This window comes from Mus musculus, chromosome 1 (assembly GCF_000001635.26).
Source record: "Mus musculus strain C57BL/6J chromosome 1, GRCm38.p6 C57BL/6J".
In the NCBI taxonomy this organism is placed as follows: Eukaryota; Metazoa; Chordata; class Mammalia; order Rodentia; family Muridae; genus Mus; species Mus musculus.
In genome coordinates, this window is record NC_000067.6 from 139,666,670 (window position 1) to 139,678,212 (window position 11,543).

Here is an 11,543-nt window from a genome sequence, read left to right on the forward strand (position 1 = left end):
CAATATTCATAAGGGATATTAGTCTGAAGTTCTCTATCTTTGTGGGGTCTTTTTGTGGTTTAGGTATCAGAGTAATTGTGGCTTCATAGAATGAATTGGGTAGAGTACCTTCTGTTTCTATTTTGTGGAATAGTTTGTGAAGAACTGGGATTAGATCTTCTTTGTAGGTCTGATAGAACTCTGCACTAAACCCATCTGGTCCTGGGCTTTTTTTGGTTGGGAGACTATTAATGACTGCTTCTATTTCTTTGGGGGATATCGGGCTGTTTAGATCATTAACCTAATCTTGATTCAACTTTGGTACCTGCTATCTGTCTAGAAACTTCTCCATTTCATCCAGGTTCTCCAGTTTTGTTGAGTACAGCCTCCTGTAGAAGGACCTGATGGTGCTTTGGATTTCTTCGGGATCTGTTGTTATGTCTCCCTTTTCATTTCTGATTTTGTTAATTAGAATGCTTTCCCTGTGCCCTCTAGTGAGTCTGGCTAAGGGTTTGTCTATCTTGTTGATTTTCTCAAAGAACCAGCTCCTCGATTGGTTGATTCTTTGAATAGTTCTTCTTGTTTCCACTTGGTTGATTTCACCCCTGAGTTTGATTATTTCCTGCCTTCTACTCCTCTTGGGTGAATTTGCTTCCTTTTGTTCTAGAGCCTTTAGGTGTGTTGTCAAGCTGCTAATGTATGCTCTCTCTAGTTTCTTTTTGGAGGCACTCAGAGCTATGAGTTTTCCTCTTAGAAATGCTTTCATTGTGTCCCATAAGTTTGGGTATGAAGTGGCTTCATTTTCATTGAACTCTAAGAAGTCCTTAATTTCTTTCTTTATTCCTTCCTTAACCAAGGTATCATTGAGAAGAGTGTTGTTCAGTTTCCACGTGAATGTTGGCTTTCTATTATTTATTTTGTTATTGAAGATCAGCCTTAGTGCATGGTGATCTGATAGGATGCATGGGACAATTTCAATATTTTTGAATCTGTTGAGGCCTGTTTTGTGACCTATTATGTGGTCAATTTTGGAGAAGGTACCATGAGGTGCTGAGAAGAAGGTATATCCTTTTGTTTTAGGATAAAATGTTCTGTAGATATCTGTCAGGTCCATTTGTTTCATAACTTCTGTTAGTTTCACTGTGTCCCTGTTTAGTTTCTGTTTCCATGATCTGTCCATTGGTGAAAGTGGTGTGTTGAAGTTTCCCACTATTATTGTGTGAGGTGCAATGTGTGCTTTGAGATTTACTAAAGTTTCTTTAATGAATGTGACTGCCCTTGTATTTGGAGCATAGATATTCAGAATTGATAGTTCCTCTTGGAGGATTTTACCTTTGACGAGAATGAAGTACCCTTCCTTGTCTTTTTTGATTACTTTGGTTTGGAAATCAATCTTATCAGATATTAGGATGGCTACTCCAGCTTGTTTCTTCATACCATTTGCTTGGAAAATTGTTTTCCAGCCTTTCATTCTGAGGTAGTGTCTATCTTTTTCTCTGAGATGGGTTTCCTGTAAGCAGCAAAATGTTGGGTCTTGTTTGTGTAGCCAGTTTGTTAGTCTATGTCTTTTTATTGGGGAGTTGAGACCATTTATATTAAGAGATATTAAGGAAAAGTAATTGTTGCTTCCTGTTATTTTTGTTGTTAAAGTTGGTTTTCTGTTCTTGTGGCTGTCTTCTTTTAGGTTTGTTGAGGGATTACCTTCTTGTTTTTTCTAGGGCGTTGTTCCCATTCTTGTATTGGTTTTTTTCTGTTATTATCCTTTGAAGGGCTGGATTCGTGGAGAGATAATGTATGAATTTGGTTTTGTCGTGGAATACTTTGGTTTCTCCATCTATGGTAATTGAGAGTTTGGCTGGGTATAGTAGTCTGGGCTGGAATTTGTGTTCTCTTAGTGTCAGTATAACATCTGTCCAAGCTCTTCTGGCTTTCATAGTCTCTGGTGAAAAATCTGGTGTAATTCTCATAGGCTTGCCTTCATATGTTACTTGACCTTTTTTCCTTACTGCTTTTAGTATTCTATCTTTATTTAGTGCATTTGTTGTTCTGATTATTATGTGTCGGGAGGAATTTCTTTTCTGGTCCAGTCTATTTGGGGTTCTGTAGGCTTCTTGTATGTTCATGGGCATCTCTTTCTTTAGATTTGTGAAGTTTTCTTCTATAATTTTGTTGAAGGTATATGCTGGTCCTTTGAGTTGAAAATCTTCATTCTCATCCACTCCTATTATCCGTAGGTTTGGTCTTCTCATTGTGTCCTGGATTTCCTGGATGTTTTGAGTTAGGATCTTTTTTCATTTTCCATTTTCTTTATTGTTGTGCTGATGTTCTCTATGGAATCTTCCGCACCTGAAATTCTCTCTTCGATCTCTTGTATCCTGTTGCTGATGCTCGTGTCTATGATTCCAGATTTCTTTCCTAGGGTTTCAATCTCCAGCGTTGCCTCACTTTTTGTTTTCTTTATTGTGTCTACTTCCCTTTTTAGGTCTAGTATGGTTTTGTTCATTTTCATCACCTGTTTGAATGTGTTTTCTTGTTTTTCTATAAGGACTTCTACCTGTTTGGTTGTGTTTTCCTGTTTTTCTTTAAGGACTTGTAACTCTTTAGCAGTGTTCTCCTGTATTTCTTTAAGTGAGTTATTAAAGTCCTTCTTGATGTCCTCTACCATCATCATGAGATATGCTTTTAAATCTGGGTCTAGGATTTCGGGTGTGTTGGGGTGCCCTGGACTGGGCAAAGTGGGAGTGCTGGGTTCTGATGATGGTGAGTGGTCTTGGTTCCTGTTAGTAAGATTCCTACGTTTACCTTTCGCCATCTGGTAATCTCTGGAGTTAGTTGTTATAGTTGACTCTGTTTAGAGATTGTGCTTCTGGTGATTCTGTTACCATCTATCAGCAGACCTGGGAGACAGATTCTCTCCTCTGAGTTTCAGTGCTCAGAGCACTCTCTGCTGGCAAGCTCTCTTACAGGGACGGTGCGCAGATATCTTGTGTTTGGACCTCCTCCTGGCCGAAGAAGAAGGCCCAAAACAGGACCTTTCTCAGAAGCTGTGTTGCTTTGGCAGGTCCCAGAAGCTCTCAGCTTCTGTGGTGCAGATTCTTACCTGTGTAGACTAAATTCCTAATTTTGGCGGAGTCCCGGAACCAAGGTGGCGCCAGCTGCTCCTGAGGCTGAGGCTGAGGCCTTCTGAGCCAGGTGGACACCTGTCCTCTGGTCCGGAAGGTGGCCAGCTGTCTGCGGCCCGCAAAGGGTGCTGCCTCAGCGGCTCTGTGCCTCCGCCTGTCCCAGAAGCCGTCCGGTTCTGTGGTGCACCCTCTCACCTGTTCAGACTAGTTTCCTCGAGTTAATATTTCATTTGATTGGGATTTCCATTTCTTCTGTCTTGTTTTCAAGTACTGAAATTTTCTCTCTCTCTCTTTTCTTCCTTCGACATTTTTGATGGATACTTTCTTTATTTATATTTCAAATGTTATCCCTTTCCCAGTCACCATCCTGGAAATGCCCTATCCCACCCCCTCCCCCTGCTTCTATGAGAGTGTTCTCCCAACCAATCCCCCACATATAAGAGAGAGAGATTCATTCCATATGTTCTCTTACTCTAGAAAAACCTGATTAATACACCAAGGCACACTGAAAACAGTGTTGGTTTAAATCTATTTTAAATGCCTAATCTTCTAATAATTACATTTAATTACGCAGGGTTTTTCAAACATTGACTGGCTACCTTAGTCAAACAGGAGCTATGGTGAATTATTCCTCCCCATTACCAAATTGTTATATTGTGCACACCCAGACACACATGTACACACATATGTAAATAAAATATATATTATACAATATATATTATATAATATGTTTTATAATATATATGCATATATTATAGGTTTATGTGTATATACATAATATAATAAACATATTATATATGTGTGTATGTGTGTATATGTATATTTATATGAACAAATGATTGTCTACATGTATAACAGGAAAAATTGAAAATTCACTATTAAATAATAATAATAATGATGAATAAATATCACTTTTCCACTATCAAAATATCTATAAGACAAGTCTGCCCCATGTAAGTTAAAAACTCTTTAAGATAATGAATAGTAACCCTTTACCTTATTAAGTCTAGATTCAAATAGAGTTTCTATAAATTAATTTATATTTATTGTTACTTTAAGTACTTTAATAATTTACTTACAGAGTATGTATGTGTATGTGGTAGTTTCCGTAGCTGTGTTCCCCAAATACTCATAAGCTTGACTGCTTGTCCATGGGAAATCACACTATTAGAAGGTATAGCCTTGTTAAAGTAGGTATGGACTTGATAGAGATGAAGTGTGTCACTGTGGAGGCAGGTTTTGAGATTTTTTGTAGCCATGCTATGCTCAGTGTGACACATCATCTTCTGCTGCATATGGATTAAGATGTAGAATCCTCAGCTTTATTGTCAGTATCAGGTCTGCCTTGATACTGCCATACATCCCACCATGATGATAATGGACTAAATATGTTAACTTGTAAGCCAACTCCAATGATATGTTATTCCTCACAAGAGTTGCCTTGGCTATTACGTCTCTTTATTGCAATAAAATCATGCCTTAGAAGTGGCTCATTTCATGTTTATAAGTAATGCCAAATGTTTATAATTTTAATGTGAATATTATTACAGTGATAGAATCATATATCTAGCGAAAATTTTAACTCCTTTGTATAATTGCTTGAATGGTTTATTATTTCAATGTGACAAATATTAGAAGTTCATATGTGTGCTGGGCATTGGTGGCACATGACTTTAATCCCAGCACTTGGGAGGAATAGGCAGGCAGATTTGTGAGTTCGAGGCCAGCCTGATCTACAAAGTGAGTTTCAGGACAGTCAGGGCTACACAGAGAAACCTTTCTCAAAAACAAAAAACAAAACAAAACAAAACAAAAAAATAGAAGTTCATATGTGTGCTTGCTTCTGCAGCTTGTATACTCAAATTGGAACAATACAGAGCTTATCAGGGACCCTGTACAAGGATGACACTCAAATTTGTAAAGCATTCCATATTTCCTTATATAACTTATTCTCAACCCCTCACAGTACCTTTTCCAAAATTGACCAAATAATCAGTCAAAAACAGGCCTCAACAGATACAAGAAGATTGAAATAATCCCATGCACCCTATCAGATCACCACAGATTAAGGCTGGTCTTCAATAATAGCAGAAACAACAGAAAGCCCACATACACATGGAAACTGAACAAATCTCTACTCAGTGATTACCTGGTCAGGCAAATAATAAAGAAAGAAATTAAAGAGTTCCTTGAATTTAATGAAAATGTTGACATATCATACCCAAACCTATGGGTTACAATAAAAGCAGTGTTAAGAGGAAAGTTCATAGCACTAAGTGTCTTTGTAAAGAAACTGGAGAAATCTTACACTAACAACTTAACAGCACACCTGAGAGTTCTAGAACAAAAAGAAGCAAACTCACTCAAGAGGGAGTAGAAGGCAGGAAATAGTCAAACTCAGGGCTGAAATCAACCAAATAGAAACAATGAAAATACAAAGAACCAGCAAAACCAGAAGCTGGTACTTTGAAACAATCTACAAGATAGATAAACCCCTAGGGAAACTAAGTAAGGGGTCAAGAGGCTGAATTCAAATTAATAAAATCAAAAATGGAAAGGGAGACATAACAACAGAAACAGAGGAAATTCAAAAAAATATCAGATGCTACTATAAGAGTCTATACTCAACAAAAGTGAAAAATCTAGATAAAATGCATGGTTTTCTAGTCAGATGCCATATAACAAAGGTAAATCAAGAGCAGGTAAACTAAACAGGCCCGTGCATCACACTTTTTTGCCTGCTCTGGGATCTTTCTCCTCTCATTAGATTGCCTTGCTGAGCATCAATAAAGGCTTTTGACTTGTCTTAATATATCTTGTTTTGTCATTCTTGACTGTTATCTCCTGAAGGGGAGGTCTATTCCTTTCTGAAGCAAGAGGATCTTCTTCTGGTGTGAAAGAAGGTATGAGAAAGCTAAGAGGAATGGAGGAAGAGAAATTGTGATCAATTAAAAAAAGAAAATTAAAAAAATAACATCCTTAGACATCATGGAAATGCAAATCAAAATGACCCTGACATTACACTAAACAGAATGGCTAAGACCAAATAGTCAAGGACTGAAGGAGCTAAAGGAGCTTGTAGCCCCATAGGAAGAACAAAAATATGAACCAACCAGTAACCTCAGAGCTCCCAGGGACTAAACCACCAACCAAAGAGTACATATGGAGGGGCCTTTGGATCCAGCCTCATATGTAGCAGAGGGTGGCCTTGTTAGACTTCAATGGGAGGAGAGGCCCTTGGTCCTGAGAAGGCTCAATGCCCCAGTGTAGAGTAATCCTAAGACATGGAAGTGGGAGTGGGTGGGTTAGTTAGCAGGGGTAGTGGAGATGGGACAGTGGGTTCTCAGAGGGGAAACCAGGAAAAGAGATAACATTTGAAATGTAAATAAAGGAAATATCTAAAAAAAAAAAAACCCAAAAAGTAGAAAGGGGAAGACCCCTTAGTAGCTAGTAGTATTGCAAACTTATACAACGACTCTGGAACTCAGTCTGACACTTACTATAATACTGGAAATAGTTCTACCTGAAGATCTAGATCTACTACTCTTGGACATATACCTGAATGATATTTAACCATACCATAAGGACACCTGCTCCACTCTGTTCAAGACTGTTCAAAGCAGTCTTATTGGTAGCCAGAAAACCAGAAACAATTGAGATGTCTCTCAACCAAAGAATAGATATGAAAAATGTGTTTCATATATTCTGTGGAAAACTATTCATCTATTAAAACAAGGATATAATAAACTTTGTAGGCAAATGAGGGGTACTAGAAAGTATCATTGTGAGTGAGGTAATCTATACTCAAAAATATGCATGGTATATATTCACTGATAAGTGGATATTAGTCAAAAAAGTACAAAATATCCATGATCCACTCAATGGATCATAAAACATTAAGCAAGAAGAAATGTTCAAGTCAGGATGCTTCAATCCCACTTAGATGGGGAGCAAAATAGCCATGGGGAGTCAGAGGGAAGAGGGAGGAGAAAAGGGGCAATATCAGTAATATGATTTTAAAAAAAGGAGAGATGCTCAGATGACCAGGGGAATGAATGGAAATACGCAGCTGTGGGGGTTGTGGTAATGGGAACCTCTAAAAAGTCTCTAGATTCGGAATGGTGGAGGGTCCCTAGATTCAATGTGTGTGGTTTTAACTGAAATGCTCAAGAGTAGGGAGATAGAACCTGAAGAACCCATCTCCAGTAGATAGAAGTCTCATTGGAAGGGTAGGGACACCAACCTACCTTCAAATTTTTTTGACCCCAATTGTTCCTGTCTAAAGGAAATGCAGGGACTAAAATGAAATAGATACTGAAGGAATGGCACACCAGTGACTGGCCCAATTTTGGATCCATCCCAGGGCTAGGCACCAAACTTTGGTATTATTACTGACGATGCTGTGTTGGACTTGTAGACAGTAACCCAAGATTGCTCTCCTCTGAGTGGTTCTACTAGAAGCTGATTGAAAGAAATTCAAAAGCTTACGGCTCGGCATAAGAATGATGTCTGGGAACCCTATGGAAGGATTGCAGGAAGAATTGAATGAGCTGAGGGATATGGCAACCCCATAGGAAGTCCAACAGTGTCAACTACCCTGGACACCTGGGACATTGCAGAGACTAAGCTAACAATCAAAGTGCACATAGAGGATTGCCTTGTCTAGCTTCCAATTGAAAGGATGCACCTAAGCTTTATAAACTTGATGGTCCATGTAAGGAGAATAAAGAGCACTCTCTTCAGAAGCAAAATGGACAAGGGATGTGGGAAGAATTCTGGGAAAGGGTACGAAGGAAGGAAGCAACATATGGGATGTAAATAAATAAAATAATTAGATAATTAAAAAATTTAAAAACAATTACTTCAGTTTATTTTCAATAATGTACAGTCATTACATTGTCAAATAAGCATTAGGGAATAAGATGTTCTCCATTTGCATTTCAGTTGTTCTGTCCAAATCCCATTTTGACACACCACTTCTACTTCCCCAAATAGTTCAAAAGGTTTATTACATTCATAATGTAATCTGTCACCAGATGGATATTTAGCCATGGGCCTTGTTACTATAATAGCATTTGCCACATGTGTGGATTCCCACAGAAATTATCTGAGGAGCAAAATAAAATCTCATTAACTAATTGCCCATCTTGTACATCCAATTAACATGAGATTCCAAATATGTATCTGACCTGGTCAATGGATAAAGTGTTAGATACACACACACACACACACACACACACACACACACACACACACACACACATGAAATCATGAAATAGACAGAAAAATCATCCTGAGTGAGGTAACCCAGACTCTGAAAGATGTACATGTATGTTTTTGCTTATATGTGGATATTAGCTGTTAAGTCAAAGAAAGCCAAGGTATAGTGTATACAACAACAGAGGTTAGGTATATAGTAAGGTATTGAGAGAGAGAGAGATTGTCTCCTTAGGATTGGGAAATAAAGTAGCTATGGATACTGAAGGGGAGACAAAGAAAACAACACAGGGAGGGACATCAAATTTAAGGGTCATTTCAGGGATATTATAAAAAACGTCATACAGTACAAGAATAATAAAATATACACAAATATGAAGAGAATATAAATTGAGCTCCCAAACAATGCGAAGAGAAAGAGCCCCAGTGAACAAATATTGATACCAATGACGTTTTTAGTATTGGAATTAGGCTACATCTAATCGAATTGATGTTAAATGGGTCACTTCCAAACAACACAAGCTCTTAGCAATACTATAGAGTGTACCCCACAAAATGAAGGCAAGGCCATATTTTGAAATACAATACTTGTGCAACTCACTGAGCATAGAAAAATTGAACTGGTGCATACATAGGACCTTCACCCATACAGGCAAGCATCTTTTGTACAGGAAGATACTTTGCATGTTGTCAAAGTAGAAACTTAAACACCAACCTAACCACCAACACTTGGATCTACAAAGGCATTCTGCCTGCAAGTTATGCTAGGCATAATTAACATAGCAACTGTGGCAAACAAGGTCTGAGCCAGTCTGCTAGTGGTGGTGGTGGTGGGGGGTGTCACATTTCCTCCCTTTATATTTATTAAAATTATCTGGACTGGGGCATAAAATTTACTTATGCTCCATGGTCTTGCCTGGGAATTATAGTGGCTGGCCACTAAGTCTATCTTAGGTCTGAATCTATTTGACTCTTTCTGACCCATCTCAGAGAATACAGGCTGCTTGTTTGTATTTATTTGCCCAAATGAAGCCTTTTAGTGTTATGAGCAAACATGGCCTCTTTGCACTGACCTCTGTCTTAGCTTGATAAGAGCCATAGACCAGTGATCTGTCCTTGATTGCCAGCCCTCATAGCACACCCTTTTCCCATTTAGACCAAAGCCATGATATGCACTCAATGTATCTTTTCATAGATGAGTAATTTCCATCTGAGCTTTGCTGAAGTTTATACTGTGTGCAGGTAACTGACCTGCTTGAAATACAAAGTCAAAATTTGAAAGGAAGAAGATTAAGTTTGCTTTCGGAATGTCCCAGGTACTCTATTCAGTTGCAAATTAGTAATGATCAGACCCAGGTTCTGGCCTCCTGGTGGGGTAGTGAGGGGGAAGTGGCTTTGAGAATCAACATAAAAACTGTTACTTCTCATGTAAATAACACAGGCTATGCTCTGAGTTAACTCAGCTGGTTAATAAAGATGTTCAGCTATCTCCATAACAGGAACTCAAATATTGGATTTATTTCTATACCAGCCCATGATTGAGTCAGAATAACTGGTCACATTAAAGGAAAGAGAAGGGTCATTTTTAACTCCCCCTTTTGATTAATTTTTCTAAGTAAATTTCCACAGTCTCTATGCTCTCTGTCCTATAAGGTCTAAAAGATTGGAGCAAGGCAGCTTGTCTAATCTGGGACATAGGCAAGCAGAGGTGGGTCAAGAACATACACAATACAGCTTTCTTGTCACCATTGTCAGTGCACTAAGAAAGCTCACAGCTCAGCATTATCCTTTTGTGTCAGCATGTCACATCAATCACTCTGGCAGCTAGCAAGTTCCTGCAGGATTCTGTGGAAAAAAACACAAACATGCCCTCTTCCCTACATTAAATAAATATCTGATCAGGATCATGCCATATGCCAATAAGTGGATCATTCCATCTCACCTAGGCATGAGTATGTCTAGTTGTAGGATGCTAAAGACACTCAGCAAAGCGTTCTTTGCCATCCTAATTTTTAAAAAATAAAACAGTAATTTAAATAATGTGCACGTGGATATAATTCCTCCTTTTTTTAAAAGAAGATATTGTTTGTTAAGTTCCATAATGCCTTGTCCTTGAGAGGTATTAAAAAACAAAACAAAACAAAGCAAAACAAAGCCTACAAAACAAAACAAAACACCAGTAACAGGGACAACATTAAATAGTTGGCGAAATATCTCAAGTGCTTGACTGTAATAGCCAGTTCCATTATCTGTCTTAATCTGATATGGAAAACAAGCATAAAAAATTAACATAGTCAATGACTAATTACATTCTTAGTTGCTTCTCTTGTTAGAGCAGTTGAAACTAGAATGCCTGAAAAGGTATTGGGAGCTATTAAGACAACACTATTGTCCTGATCTCTAAATTGGGCCTCTCCTCCCGAGAAAAAAGGGGGTCAAAAGTGGGCCACCAATTCCGAGAACAACCACAGAATGTTCCAGCCCTAAGTCATCGCCTTTGTCCTGACCACACCCTGATACCACCAATTTCCTGGTTCCCTGTGTAGCTGCCAAAAGGAAAAATTTCTATTGCCCCCCCCCCCCCCACTGATAAGTACTTCTCCTTTTGCTTGTATTGCCCCACCCCTCCAGCTGATAAGTACCTGTACTTCCCCTTTTGCTTGTGCATTTAAACCTTGGGCCTGGCTAATACATTGGGGCCTTGATGCAACTCAGAACGTTTCTGTGTCGTTATTCGCACAGGGCCCTCCTCTCTATACCCCACAATTTGGTTCTTAGGAGAAGGTCCCCTCGAGACCCTCGAATAACTGGACCTGCTGGACGGTCAAAAGGTATCAATAGTCAAATGTTCATATTTTAGTTTTCTAAAATTAGAAATATGAGTATCCATTTACAGTATTTGATTAAGTATATGTCCTTGAGAATTAACACCATTATGTGGTAGAGGTAGAATCTGAGGTCATTGAGAACCAGTCTTTACAATTTGACATGCACATTCTCTGAAACTACCAAATTATTATCTCCAGACATTACTATCTTGATGATGTAAAGAATGAGATCATATGGCCAATTGTTCTTGTATAAGGCCTATAATCTGCCTGGGATACAAATCTGGAGTAGAATTGTCATAAGGGATCTTGTCCAGGAAATCCAGGATGAGTTCTTAAATGTCCAAGGACAGTCCTTTAAAGGAACAGTGTTTTCTCTTAACTTGAGTTGTATATG

The 11,543-nt window shown here is 38.5% G+C and overlaps 1 non-coding gene across 1 annotated transcript; it reads left to right on the forward strand.

Moving 5' to 3' along the window:
• The first annotated feature begins 4,934 nt into the window (after window positions 1–4,934).
• Gm26271 lies at window positions 4,935–5,038 on the forward strand. Its single transcript, XR_003949198.1, has one exon. It is a non-coding gene; the product is annotated as a U6 spliceosomal RNA (small nuclear RNA).
• The last annotated feature ends 6,505 nt before the right edge of the window (window positions 5,039–11,543 follow it).